This window comes from Gossypium arboreum, chromosome 7, assembly GCF_025698485.1.
Source record: "Gossypium arboreum isolate Shixiya-1 chromosome 7, ASM2569848v2, whole genome shotgun sequence".
Taxonomy (NCBI): domain Eukaryota; kingdom Viridiplantae; phylum Streptophyta; class Magnoliopsida; order Malvales; family Malvaceae; genus Gossypium; species Gossypium arboreum.
In genome coordinates, this window is record NC_069076.1 from 60,373,915 (window position 1) to 60,383,908 (window position 9,994).

A 9,994-nucleotide genomic window follows, 5' to 3' on the forward strand; every position below is an offset into this window, starting at 1 on the left:
GTTGTTGCTGGAGTTTTTCATATTTTCTTTGAACATCGGCAATTTTCTCAACTGTGCTCGCTTGCATCTGAGCTATCTGGTCTCTTATCCTCTAAACTTCAGCTTGAGCTTGACTCCCAGAAGGCATGTATTACTGGGAGCCGGATCCAAAATATTGGGTCGAGGTAACACCAGATCCTTGAAATCGAACTCGACCGTACCTTTTAAGACCCAAAACTTCAGTGATAATTCTGTTATCAATGTTCTCAAGATTAACAGAACTATCAGTCGAAGCAATCGCTTCATACTCCGCCTTCTTCTCCTTTAGTTTCTCCTAATAAATCAATCAAAGAGTTAGAAATGAAATATATAATAAAAAGAAATGCAACATAACTTAACATTATTTTAAACTACTAACGATGAATTAAACCATTATAATTAAACATTATAAATATTTATAATAAATCAAATTTTATTAAGTAAATATACCATAATTTCTCTAGCTTCGGATGTCATAGGAGATCCATCTTTCTTCCTATGCGTAATCTCAAAAAGCTGAAGGCATCCAACTTTTTGACCTGACGAGACTTCCTACAATATAGTAGTAAAAACATTATTTAATTGTAGAAAGTCGTTAATATTTGACAGAATTAATAAATTCATAATACCTTGGCCTCAGCTACAGAAGCAAAACTTCTCGACCCTGCCGTGTGCATGAATTTTTATTTTTGCCTGCTGCTTGTTCCAACTCGCTCACGGTCCTACATAATGAAATTATTATTACGTATATAGTAAACACTATATATAAGAGTTTGGAAATACGTTATACCTCTCATTTCTTTGAATTCTAGAATCTAACCGCATCTTCTCATTGGTACCTCAGCATTCCCGGCAGGACATTTCTCAATTTTTCCTCGAGGCTTATGTCTTTCTTAAAATATAGTTTTTTCAAAGTGCTTTTATGGTCTCTCCATTTTTTACCCAATGCTTTCTTGATATAATCATCGGAGACCTCTAAAGCAAATCTCTCATAAAAAAACAAAATTTTAAAATGTAAATATAAATGAAAGCTAAACCGAAGTATTATAAATTACTTTAACATTTTGTTACCTTAATATTATCGAGAGCCTGATTTTTGTTGCTATCAAGCATGTGATGCCATGATTCATAGTTGATGGGCAACATATTGGCATTTTGTCTATATTGCCCAAATAGCTGCTAAAAGTCGAGTTTCAGATCCAACAAGCTGACCATGACTGTTTCTACCTACTTTGACACGCTCGACAGGATTTAATTCGTATAAATCTTTAAGTAGCGTACGTCCTCAACCTCTGCGCGTCCCACCAATTTCAGCTGAAAAACGATATATTATTATTATATCAAAATTGAAAAATAAATCAATAATAAAAGTCAACACACATGTAAAATAAACTTAACATTACTTTGAAATTCTGCAGGCTCATCAAGTGTCTCCGGCACATTCGAAGATCCAACAACTGTTTGCTGTTCACTATTTGCTTCTTCTAAATTTGGAGTATTCTGGACAATACTTAAATGTCGTAATCTTCTTCTACGCATTTTTCTTGCAATACATATAAAATAGTTGAAATTTTATAACAATTTGCAATAATAATAGTACATGTAAAATAGTTAAATTATATAACATGACCAAGATTAAAATTATAGTATTACATATAATTAAAAAATCGTAAAATATTACTACATCATTATTCGTAAATATCTTCATCTACATCATGTCGAACCCATTGATGTTGTGTACTAGGACTAGGGATATTTTCATCTAAGTTTTTTTCTGGAAACGGTAATGTTTCTGATCTTTCGACGATGTCATCTCTACTTCCATTACCCATGTCAAACAAGTCTCTAGGGGTGTTCTGAAGTACAACATACCAACACTCATCAGTTGGATCTTTCGAATAAAAAACTTGTTTCACTTGAGAAGAAAATACATATGGCTTATCCATCAATTGTTGTCCAGTATGAATCAAGCAAGAGAAATTAACCATTGTAAAACATTGATCTTTTTTAATTCCGTGAGCAGTATTAACATCAGCCCAATCACACCGAAATAAGACAACATTCCATCTGCCATAGTAATTTAACTCAATAATGTCGGTAAGAAGTCTGTAATACTCCACATTACCCTCAACCGAATTACTGTCCCTAGCACTAGCATAACTTGTAATTGAAGAATTAACAACAATTCCACAATTTTGAGTTCTCCTCATTCTCTCGCGATATTTTGTATGAAATTTGTATCCATTGATGAGGAAGGCACTATAATTACTCTGTTCGAACCTTGGGAAAACCATTTAACTTTGTCATTGACATCCTTCCCACTCAAAACCTATTGAATCGAAAGTAAATTGAGAAATTATAAATGTATTATGCAAAAACATTCTTATTTGATTAACTAAATTTTGCGATTATATGTACCTTATTAACTTCAGTTACATACTATTTGGCTTAACCATTCACGAAAGATTCTGTGAATAACTTATTAATCTCTCGGTGTTGTAATCTTCGAGAGCGTGCACGAGATCTCAAAAATTTTTTGTACTCACTATGTTAAAAACAAGTTTAATTGGTTAGAAAATAAACAAATCAAAATGACGAATATGTGAGGAAATTTTAGAACTTACTTGCGTAACGGTTCAATTGAATCGTGGTGAAAAAGTACATATCGATGTGCTTGTATCCACGATATACCATCTAATTCTACAATTTCAACTTTGCCGATTGGTTCTCCATAACTTTGGAATAAATAAGTTTCGGCCAAGTTATGATCATTGAGCCCAGCATTTCTACTTAGTCTATTCAATCGTGTTTCAACATCTTCTAAATATCTAGAATAGAAGGTCATGCACTCCTCTGCCAAGTAGCCTTCAGTAATTTATCCTTCTGGATAACGCTTATTGCAACAATAAGACTTCAATTTGCTTAGGAACCTAAACACGATATACAATATTTATCAAAAGCTGTAACTAAATGTATAGAGGTGAATGAATGAATACTTGACAAATAAATTAGCACCTTTCTATAGAATACATCCATCAATAAAAGATTGGTCCACCAAGTCGTGAGGGAGATGGATTACCAAGTGCACCATAATAGTGAAGAAGGAAGGTGGAAAGATCTTCTCCAAATTGCATAAAGTCAAATGGCTCGATCCTGTACTTTCTCATGTGATTTTAATGAATATAATCTTCGATCTTTAAGACTCACACATCGAGATATATTTGACGCATACGCAACTGGGACCTTTATATCCTTTAACACCATGCAGAACATTTCTTTCTCTTCCTTTGACATTGAAAAATAGAAGGCGACAACTGATATTTCCCATTCAGAAGTACTTGAGGATGAAGATCACGTCGAATTCTCATGTCAACTAAATCAAGTCGACTCTGAAGATTGTCTTTTGATTTTCCATCGACATTCAAAATTGTCCCAATTATGTTCTCTCAGACATTCTTCTCAATATGCATGACATCAAGATTGTGGCGTAACATGTTGTGCTCCCAATAAGGCAACTAAAAAAATACTCATTTTTTCCACAAGTCCGCCTCATTAAGATCATCCTCTTCATCAGATTCATCCCTCGATCTTCTCTTTGTTTGCGTGTTAGGTGGTTGATTCATCTTCCTATAAGTAAAATTGATATCTTTTAACATAAACAAGATTTCAAATCCAATGGTCTACTCAGGAGCTCCTCTGTACTCTTCAGTACTGTCAAATAGAGTCCTCTGAAATCTGAATTTATGATTTCCATCTAACCACCGATGATGGCCCATGTAAGAGAATTTCTTCCCATTATACAACCACTTCGAACAAGTTTGTGCAGCACAACAAGGACAAGCATAATGTCCTTTAGTACTCCAACCTGATAAATTAGCATAAGCCGGGAAATCATTAACTGTCCACAACAAAGCTGCATGTAAATTAAAGTTCTCCTTTCTCAATACATCATATGTCTCAACACCCGACCAAAACTATTTTAACTCTTTAATAAGTGGCTGCAAATAGGTGTCAATATCATTTCTGGGACCTTTCTCTCAAGGGATTATCATTGATAAAATAAATGAAGATTGCTTCATGCAAATCCATGGAGGCAAATTGTAAGGAACAAACACTATAGCCAGGTACTGTACGAAGTACTCATGGTTTTAAAAGGACTAAAGCCGTTAGCTGCTAGCCCAAGCCTCACATTCCGAGGATCGCTTGCAAAGCTTGGAAATTTACTGTCAAATGATTTCCAAGCTAAAAAATCCGTAGGATGTCTTAATAATCCATCATCGGTTCGTTGATCATTATGCCACCTCATAGAATCGGCTGTCTTTGACGACATGAAAAGCCTTTGAAGTCTTGGTATTGGGGAAAATATCGCAAAACCTTGACTGGCTTTTTTCTTAATTGTGCCCCACTTTCATCTGCATTCACATCTTTTGTATTCCGATCCATCCAACGAGACTTACCGTAAACATGACAGGACTGCTGGTTTTTCTGATCACCCCAGTACAACATGTAGTCATTTGGGCAACTATGAATTTTATCGTACCCAAGGCCCAAATCTTTTATTAGTCTCTTCATATCTTGACAAGACTGGGGGATTTTTACAAACGAAAACATCTCTCTCAGAATCTCTAGCAGCATTGTAAAAGAGTTTTCAGTCCACCCTTCCAAACATTTTAAGTGAAATAGACGAATGCAGAAGGACAATTTCGAATATTTTGATCCCTTGTAAAGTTCTTCGTTCATTTCATTAAGTAAATTGTAGAACTTCGGCGCTTCTTCATTTGGCTCCTCATCAGGTGCACTTGTTCCCGTTTCGCAAAAAACATTTCTACCAATATTACAATCATCGGATGCAATAAAGTCAGGTGGAAACGATTGCTCATCATGACTATGCATATTAAATGCATCCCGCAACATACCTTCCATGTCATCTTGTCTAACATACTGGTGGTAATCAGTATCAGGATAAGTCAGATTAATCGTTGAAGAAGTTCCACTAGATGTACATTCTCCATGGAAAATCCATTTTTTATACGCTCGAATAAAACCATCAACAATTAGATGGTTGTAGACAACTTCATGAAAATGCCAATTGATGTTGCCACACTTTTTACACGTGCAAAGAATCATATTCTCTTGGCTTGCATTTTGAAATACAAAATTTAGAAAAGTTTGTACTCCATTTCGATAGGCGTTGCTTACCCTTGACAATTTCATCCAACTCCTATCCATTTCGTAGTTCTTGAAGTCTAAACTTGACAATAAATTACACGAGTAAGTTGTTTATTTATAAGTATAATTAAGTTCTGTAAGTTCTGTAAGTTATGTGAGTTATGTAAGTCATGTAAGTTATTTAAGTTATGTAAGTTCAAGTATATATTTTACGTACTAGTGATGTATTCAAGTATATATATTTTAAAATCTTATAAATTTTGCACATTAATAATTTATATAGTATAAATTCTTATATATTAAAATGATATAATATTTTAATTATTTTCAGCATTCCATTTTTTAGATTTAATATGCTCTTATATATTAAACTTGATAATAAATTTATTACTTGAGATTCCATTTTTATACCGGGAAAAAATAAAATAAAATTTGACGATTTGGAAAATCACATGGAAAAAAATTATTTTAATTAAATTATATTTATAAAAATTATATTAATTAAATAATATTTAAATAAATTAATCCAAATTATATTAATTAAATAATATTTAAATAAATTAATACTAATTATATTAATTAAAATAAGATTGAACCTTGTTTTAGTATAGACATATCTTTTGCTTTTATTTGACAAATCACATGTGCGTTAAAATATAGATGTACAATAGTCCACACTTAATTTAATTTATATTTTACAAGGCATCTTTTCTTAAGTACATGTTAAAGCATTGTGTGAACATTCAATTTAGCTTAAAAGCTATGATTTATTTGAATAAAAGTTTAACTTAAATGATAAAACAGACGATAATATTTGTGATAAAATGTATGAGAATATTTCAATAATAATTTAAATTTAATTATAAAAATTTATTAAATATTTGTATAGGAGATGGGATATATTATACTAATAATTTAATTTATTGAAAATCGTGATAGAAATATAGAAATATTAAATCACAAATTACAAAAATAGGGTAGAAAAAATTCACGTGGCAAGCATAGATGTAGGGAGGTATAATATTATTAAAAGGTTGCAATTTGAGCAGAAATGATCCCTTTTACAGTATTAGTGCAAGTAAGAACATACGCATTGGAACCAGTAACAAAGATCCCCAAGCGAAGCGAGGCAAATGAAGTGGAAGTTGGTGTACATGTGCAAACATGTGTGTGGTATCTAGAAACTGTCAATTTTAATCTCAATGCCGAGAAAGGTATATATACCTAATTATAAATTGTACTTAGCTTGGCAGATTTCAATGGAGAGACATTAAATAAAGATTTAGCCTATACTAAACATACATACCTCTTAGAAATTGTAAATTGGATGGTAGCATCGATTTCAGGAAATTAAATTACACCTGCAAACAATGAACAACCATAAAATTAAAAAATAATCTAAGGATAAAGAATGAACAGCAAACATACACCTGTATTTTATGATGTAAATCATGCTAGTTACTACTCCAATGGCTAATCTTAGTTGTCTATGTGGTTTGCCATTATAAATTGAAAGATTAATCTTAGTTGTCTATGTGGTTTGCCATTATAAATTGAAAGATTGATCATCACTACTATATGTAACTTTTAATCCTTTGTTTTTCATGATGAAACTAACATAATGATACAAGTGCAATATGATAATAAATTTTTAATTAAGTTCCTTTTTCTGCTTTTAATACATATAACACTTTTTATTGACAAAAGGGCTTGGAGATGCAACCCAGAGTTCGAAATTCGAGGAACTAGGAATATTTTTTAAGAGATGGTGAAGGACAATACGTTTAAGCTCAACAAATTATACGGTTTACTATCATTTACTTCAATCTCAATGTTGGCTTTTAGAAAGACACCGAGCAGCAAGTTGCCAATTGCTATGTTTCTTACGGAATTTAAATATAAGTCCCTATACTTCAATTTTTGAGACATTGAGTTTGTACTTTTTTTATTTAAAAATCTTGGTCTTGCCATTTCAACTGATGATGGGCTGTTTTAAAAAAGTAGAATAAATCTTTTAGCCCTTATGATTTACAGTTTTTTTTATCAATTTGGTCTAAACTCTTTAAAAGTACATAAACATTTTAAAAATGTTTTACAAGTTATTTTTTCTTCGTATTTTCAATAAAAATATAAAATAATAATAAATTGTGAAAAATAAAAATAAAATAATTTTAAAAAGTAATTTAATTGTTAAAACCATTTCTTTTCTAATTGTTTATGAGTTGGACCAAATTGACAAAAACAAAACTGTAAATCATGAGGATTAAAAGAGTCATTTTACCTTTTTTATAATATCAAAAGTGAATAAACAGAATTCCACACATCCTACCAAGATTTTTCAATTAAAAAATGTATACATAGGAAAGTATTTTTAAATTAATCTTCACATACCTCTTAGAAATTGTAAATTGGATGGTACCATCGATTCCAACAAATTAAATTACACCTGCAAACAATGAACAACCATGAAATTAAAAAATAATCTAAGGACAAAGAAGAATTAAATAAGTTAAAAACATGATCCATTAATGTATTTTCTTCTTTCTTCCTCTCATCAGGACATCACTGGTACACATTATTAATTATAGTTCTAAAATACTAAGTCCATGCCATGATAACATAGGGGTGATACCAAAATGCAACTAAAACAATTATCGAGTCCAATTAAATTTAATGGACATAAGGTCAAATTTAGAACTGTTACCAGTGGTGAGATATCGCTAACAACATTAAGAGCAATGCATAAACAAACATCCACAACAGGTGCATAATAAGCAGTAAAGCATTAAACTCCTATGGCACTAGGAGAACATCAAGATTAGACAAGCACAAAAATAGCAAACATCATACTTAGAAAAAAATAGAAAGATTGAATTCTAAGGAATTGTAGCATATTTTAACCTACTAACAAATATAGGTTCCCTTCCTTGCACACAAATTTTCATCATACTTTTACATCATCCAAGACTTTGAAAAACTTAGAAGGTCAGAATAAGTTCATATCACAAATTATACCATCAGGAGGTAAAAACTGGAAAGTGTGAACTCATTTATATCAGCAGCAAATACTAAACTCATCTGGTTACAATTTGAGATTAAGGCTTTTTGAACATGCTTGCCATAATTGCAAATGATACTGCTTCAAAATCAAACAAAAAATTGCATAGAAATTTTCATGCTTTATGCTAATGCAAGCTTCAAAGACCATAAAAGTAAAAATATATCAATATATCATGGAGATTCATTTCACAATAAAGTTGATGGGAATGTACCAGCCAGAAACCAAATCGCCAAGATTAGTAAAAATTTGTATTCAATTTCTCTGTATTTTACTATGTCAATCTCGATACAAAAACAAATCATATATATATTAAGTCATCTAAATAGCACAACAAAAACGAGAGCATATACAAAAGATGAACAAAAAAGCAACTATTTATGATACATAAGAAGAAAAAAGAGAAAAAAAGCTACCTTTATCTTTCCCTTCTTCCCCTTTCTCTTCTATTCAGTATCCGAAGGTAAATATGATGATGAAATAGCAGGTGAAGCTGCTGCAGAAGATTGTGATTCCTCCACCAGTAATTTCTCTAACCCGGGTTTCAATTCCCTGTTACAAAAATAGGAAAGGATCGAACCAATAAACTGAGAACCGAGAAGAAGATGGGTGGAATAGCTGAATGAGGGTTTCGGCTTACCGACTGGTTGCAGTAGAAGAGCGAGACGGTGATGCAGTAGATGGTCGAGTCGACAGCGATGCAACAGATGGTCGGGTCCGGCGATGGAGAGATGGGTTGGGTTTCGATTTGCTAAAAATTTAGGGTTAGGGGGGAAATTTTAGGGGAAAACACTTAAAGTTTTTTGGGTATATCTTTAGGGATAAAAGGGTGGAAAAAAACGACGCCGTTAAGGTGGAAAACTAAATACCGTTTGCAGCGTTTTCAACCAAGCGCCACTAACTACAAAGTATAAAATGTCATTGTTTTACTTACAAATTACACATATTTGCAGCATTTTTGACCTAAACGCCGGTATTGCATAGCCTATTGCGGCATTTTAGAACAAACGCCACTAACAACAAGGATAAAACGATGTCGTTTTTAGGACTTGTAAACATATTTGCGGCGTTTTAGGGAAGCGCCACTAAATAAAAAGTATAAAACGTCGCCGTTTTGCTAACCACTTATCACATTTTCCGGCATTTTTAATAAACGCCACTAATAACAATGGTAAAACGTCGCCATTTTACTCACACATTAGACATATTTGCGGCGTTTTTAACAAAAACGCCAGTAATGTATAGCCTATTGCTACATTTTGAAACAAATGCCACTAGAACCAAGGATAAAATGGCATCGTTTCTAGGTCTTGTAATGCACATTGGCGGCGTTTTGTGGAAGCGCCACTAAATAATAGTATTTTATTTTTTTCCTTTTAAACAAATAATTTTTTAAAATTTAACTAATATTTAAAAGAATTAGATAAAATTTGAAATATTGAAAATTATTTAAAATTTGAAATCTTGAAAATTATTCTAAATTTGAATTCTTGAAAATTATTCTAAATTTGAAATCTTTAATTCTTTAAATTATTTAATATATAAATTAAAAATCAACCCCTATCCCTTAAACCCCTAACGCTTGTCCCTTTAATCCTATAACTACTAAAACATATCCCTTTAAACCTTAAACCCTAAACCCATAACCCATAACCCCTGACCCTATAACCCTCATCCACTATCCCATTAACCCTAAATCTTTAATCCCTAAACCCTAAACTTTACATCCCAACCCTTCAACCATAAACC